Raw genomic sequence first — 6000 nt, 5'->3', positions numbered from 1 at the left:
TTTCCTAAGGATTTAATGTAATACTGATACTGGGTACACACACACACACACACACACACACAGGAGTTATTCAGACTCACATCTTACTTGATCTTCATTTTTCTTACAGATTTTGGAAGAAGAAAAATTAAAAGCGACACGAATTAATTTCCTGTTTTTCTTGTCCGTTTTAAAGGCTTCAGTTTCATTATTAATATTTTTGATATTTTCAGTAGCAGTAGTGGTAGCTTGTCATATAAGACAATTAAACAAAAACAAAGAGCTGGAATGAAAGTTTAGTACATGTGTCGTGGTTTCCAAGTAGGAACCGACAAAAATTAAGAAAGTTTATGAAAAGTATTGATCAGAGTGTACCGTGTGCGGTGCACTGTAGGCATTACTTAAGGATCTTTGCAGTGTCCCTTCGGGCCCTAGCTGCAACCTCCTTCATTCCTTTAACTGTACCTCCGTTCATATTTCCTCTCCACCCTCTCAAACAATTGTTTCATAGCGCAACTGCTCAGAGGTTTTCCTCCTGTTACACGTTTCAAACCTTCTTACTGCCAATTTCCGTTTCAGCGCAGAAAGACCTCATAGGTCCCAGCGCTTGGACTTTCGCCTAACTTCCATACTTTGTATCTCTGTACACAACATGGTACAAGGAAGGTTCCATCACGTGTTGGACTAATGATCATCGGACAGGCAGAGATCGGGCGAAGACATGACCAGTCAAAGGCGAGACGGGGCACAAATGAAATCGGAACTCGCACGACTCAAGAATTTGGCCGAAACCCGATTCCAACCCCACCCACCGCAAGTGAGCCAATCGGTGGCCGCGAGTTCGATTCTCGGGCATTCCATTGAGGCGTCAGAGATGGGCATTTCTGGTGATAGAAGTTCACTCTCGAAGTGGTTCGGAAGTCAAGTAAAGCCATTGGTTCCGTTCCTGGATAACCACTGGTTCCATGCAACGTAAAAACACCATACAAAAAACATAAGTAGAGGTCCCTGTTCACTGAGGTCTTATTAGGTGACTGATAATGTGCATATGGGTGGAAGATGAGTCCCTTCTCACCAGTTAGACCACGGGCTTTGCCCAAGTTCAGTGGAAAATGATTTCTCAATTAATAATATGGTTTGATATTTCGTTTGAAAGTATTCTGTTGTAGGTCAGGAATGTTTCGCACTTCTCAGACAAATTAGGCGTAGAGAAATAAGAAGATAACGTTAAGATTTAATTCCTTCAGTTTCCTGAGGATGTGTTTTGTGCTGTTGTCTTTGTGTCATTATTTGTGGATATTCGACAGCCCAATTTTGCCGTGATAGTCAGCTTAGTGTGTTGCCTGAAGTATGGAGTATTAGGTGGACAAATCAGCAGATTCCATGCACGGTTTCAAGTAGTCAGGGCACAATCAAATTTATAAGCATTGTACGAGGAATCAATAAAATAAAGGAATATATTATAAGGTTATATCTAAAACATAACCTAATGAACATAAATAAACAAGTCTAAAAACACACAAGTATATGGATACACAAATGTACACATATACAGTTGTGGCACTTGTCGTTGTCTTGTCACTTCTTGGAAGCCACCAATTTATTGTGAAGAGAAACAGCGTTATTTTGAACTGAGGTCTATTGCACCCGGGTTAGGAACATTTCTTATCACCCTTTTGTTTAATAGTTATTCATGTTTTATTCTGCAGTAATCGTAGTTAATTGATTCTTCTTCTTTCTTTCTTCTCCTTCCTCTTCCTGCTCTTCTTCTTCTTCTTCTTCTCTTTCTTCTTCTTCTTCTTCCGTATTATAATTATTATATTATTATTATTGAATTTAATTGCTACTACAGTGCTATTCAGCTTAAAGAAATCTGTTTCTCATCTTCTGATGTTGTCTTTTTCTTTTGGAATGCTGAAGATGAAGAGGAATGAGGACATCTTATCTCTTCAGCCTTCCAAGAGAAGAAGAAGACAACAATAGAAGATTAGAAAACGATTACTTTAAGCTGCATGGCATTGTAGCAGCAATTTAATCCAATAAAATATAATATTGTTGTTAATATTATGAGGGAGGTACATCTGTTAATGCTTCGAAACCCCAGCTGCTTTCTAAAGCATGGACTGAAATTTAGGTGAAAGCATAATCTGATTTTAAAGTAAACTTATGGTCAATAAATTCTCAGTATATCCAGTGAAACTGGAAAGGCTGTCGGCCAGAGCAATATTTTACGAGATCGTTGTGCGCGCGTGTGTGTGTGTGTGTGATTCATACAGCGAAGGATTTTACGAACTATCGCCAGTTTTTCATATCATCAAAGCGGATGGACGCCGGAAGCGTCCAACTTAATGACCTGTATCGCTTATTTGCGAACTTCAATTTTGCAACTAATGGATTTACTGGAATTCTTGATTTGGTAAATATCCCGTATGAATTGCCGTAATCAATCCCCCCCCCCCCCAATCCCCCCCCCCCCCCCCCCCACTCTCTCTCTCTCTCTCTCTCTCTCTCTCTCTCTCTCTCTCTCTCTCTCTCTCTCATGCGTTATATACTCATCAGGAATCACACGATTAAAATGTCTGAAAATGAAAATAAATGATTATGTTCTTTATTGATAATATTAGCGTAGTTGTAAAGCAGCTTTCATCTGCCTAAGCAGCTAAGAAGTGTAGGGACACGGACACACACACACACACACACACACACACACACACATATATATATATATATATATATATTATATATATATATATATGTTTAAACTTTTGTCTGTTTTCTATTTTTTTCGTGTGTGTATGCACCCCTCCTCCTTCCTTATTCCTATTTGAATTATATATATATATATATATATATATATAGTATAATAATATATATATATATATATATATATTTATATATATATATACATATATATATATATTTATATATAGGATATATATATATATATATATATATATATATATATATGTATATATATATACATACATATATATATATATATCTCACTCGCACACAAATGCACAGGGGCGAGCGTGCGCGCAGGAACGATCATTCGATGAATTTCATAAATGGAAATTAAAAGCTCATTTGCATTATTGTCTATAATATTACTGCGTTAACTATTATCCTTTATTTACAATTAGAGCTTCATGCGATTACTATCTTGAAATAGACGTTAGTAGTATCCAATAACGAGTAATATTACGTAGATTATATTACAATGTAAATGTTCCAGTAATTGCAATTCATAATTAACTTTTGCTCATAAAATCTCTTTGGTGGCATAACACTCGTGTGGATAGTCTCCGTGTGGATAGTCTCCGTGTCCGCAAGTGGTTGATGGGCTGACTATGTGGACAATAGTTTTGGGTTTATAATTAGTTACTAGCGTTGCTTTATTCCTTTGTTAAAAACAGAACTAGAAAGGTAAGAAGATCAGTTTAAACATTTGTTGATGCGAGATCTATGAAAGTGAAACTCATATATATAATATATATATATGTAAGTCCTAGGGGTTTTGATTAATAATATATTGTCCATGTGTTCCCTGTGACCTATGGAATGCGGAGAACAGTGCAGAGGTGATGACCTGAGAGTAGCTGACAATGAGATTCTGGAGATGGCGTGAGATAAAAATGATTAGTTCGACAAGTCAATGCACGACAGTTTTATGAACTCTTCTCAAAGTGCCTTTGGGAAACTGGTTGTAGCCAGTAATATGAGGCGTTGTCGAAGTGTGCATTCGTATGTGCGTGTGCGCCTCTTCTATTCATAATGTATCACTAGCCAAGTCTATGGGAAGACTTGCACAGAGATTCGTGGGAGGAAGGCAAAGCCACGATGGCAGATGCCAAAGTGTTTTTATTTATCAGTGAGTGAGATATTCCGGCTGCAATGGGTGAGTTGAATTACTTTAGCCAAGTTGAAGTGCTTTAGCCAAAGGGATGGCTTGTTTGATATCTTGTAAGATGTTCCATTTTATTAACTTTGTCTTTGAACTTGTGTGTGTACTTACCGGGATGTGTTCTGTATCTTTGCAACAGACGGATCTGGAATGCCGGGGGACAAAGAGTTCCCAGAGGGGTGTAGACTTGTTTTGGTGACTAGACATTGTACTGTTTTTGAGTTAGTCTGTAAGACTGGATTGCTTGATTGATTGATTTATTTATTCTTGTTAATAAACGTTAATGTTATGATGCAACTCTCTCATTTTCATTACCTGTTAGAATGGAGAGAAAGAGGTGGAGAGAGAGAGAGAGATTCCTTGGAGAGAGAGAGAGAGAGAGAGAGAGAGAGGGATTGCCGGGAGAGAGAGAGAGAGGCTGTGTGTGTAATGTTGTGTGGTTGCCTTCCGTTTCGTGTCACGCTTACCTTATGAATACTGGGGGAAGAATCCCCCCCAGTTACATTAATATATAATATATATATATATATATATATATATATATATATATATATATATATATATATATATATATATATATATATGAATAACTTGATCACGAAGTATATAAAACGTGAGGCTATGTATAAATAAAGGTTTTTTTGCCACGAAGGAAAAAATGAAAAAGCGAGATAACCAAGTACTTTCGGTCCTGTTCGGACCCTTTACTGAAGCAAAGTAAAGGGTCCGAACAGGATCGAAAGTACTTGCCTATCTCGCTTTTTCATATTTTCCTTCGTGGCAAAAAACCTTTATTTATATATATATATATATATATATATATTATATATATATATATATATATATATATATATATATATATATATATATATATATATATATATATATATATATATATATATATATATATATATATATGTGTGTGTGTGTGTGTGTGTGTTTGTGTGTGTGTCTGTATGTGTATGTATGTATATATCAATACAGGAAGGTTAGGGCATCTGGAACGCCATAGATTCAATATAAACAGGATGGAGAAAATCCAGCGTAGCATTATTTATTTATTATCCAAATTTTGGAGACTTTGGGTCTCATTTTCAGGGCTGTAAAATATTCAAAATACGCAAGTTAAAACAAGACTCAGTATTAATATCAATAAAAATGGAACAATATAAAACTTAAACTATCTAAAAAAAAAACTTATAAACTAAAATAAAAAGTGAAGAATGCTGAAGTCAGTACCTATTTCTATTCGAGTTAAAAACTGAGAGACGAACTTCTCTGGTTTGGAAAGGAGGACGTCAGCTATGCTATAAACAAAACTGTGGAAGAGGTCTGACCATTTAATGGGGGCACAAGCTGTTTAATTGTCAACGACTCCAAAACAGAGAGAGAATAGTTATTGGGTGCTTGGGTAACAATGCGAAAATCCTTATATGAAAATGATGTTTTACACTTATTACAATGTTCTCGTATGTTAGAGAATTCTTTTGTTTTCAAAGCACATCCCGTACGGTGACTGACTCCGAGATGAGAATCGATTCTGACTTTGAGCAAACTTTTGGTGGCTCCCACATATTTCCCGATTTTACATTTCGGGCAAATAAAGCAATATACCACTAAAGATCGCATCAAAGCCGGAAGTTTATCTTTGTGGGAGAACAAAGGGACCAGAGTTTTAGGATTTTTAGCTATTAACTTGAGATTCACAGCCAGAAAAGTTTTCTGAATGACTTTTTGTATTTGCACCTTAAATGCGTTGGACTGAATGAAAGGTATAGAGGCATACATTAATAACTTAGGTATACCTAAGTTATTAATGTATGCCTCTATACTTCCCCGAAATGTAAAATCTGGAGCTGAGGAGGTGAAGTCGACTCGGATATGAAAAAGAAAGAACGAAAAAACGAAATATCGTTCTCGTATTTCAGTTGCTGCAGCTGAAGCAGGTTAATTTCCTCGTGACGAACCTAATGCAGGAATCATTTCTTTGTCAAAAGAGCGAAACTATCAAGAGAACCGCTATGAAATAGAAAAAAAAATTGTATAACAATTAAGGGGAGAATACACGAGGGTAAAACACCACTAAATTTTATGTTTTCCTCTCAAATAAAACACAA

The sequence above is a fragment of the Macrobrachium nipponense genome, chromosome 37 (assembly GCF_015104395.2).
Source record: "Macrobrachium nipponense isolate FS-2020 chromosome 37, ASM1510439v2, whole genome shotgun sequence".
NCBI lineage: Eukaryota > Metazoa > Arthropoda > Malacostraca > Decapoda > Palaemonidae > Macrobrachium > Macrobrachium nipponense.
Note: the sequence above shows the minus strand (reverse complement) of the source record.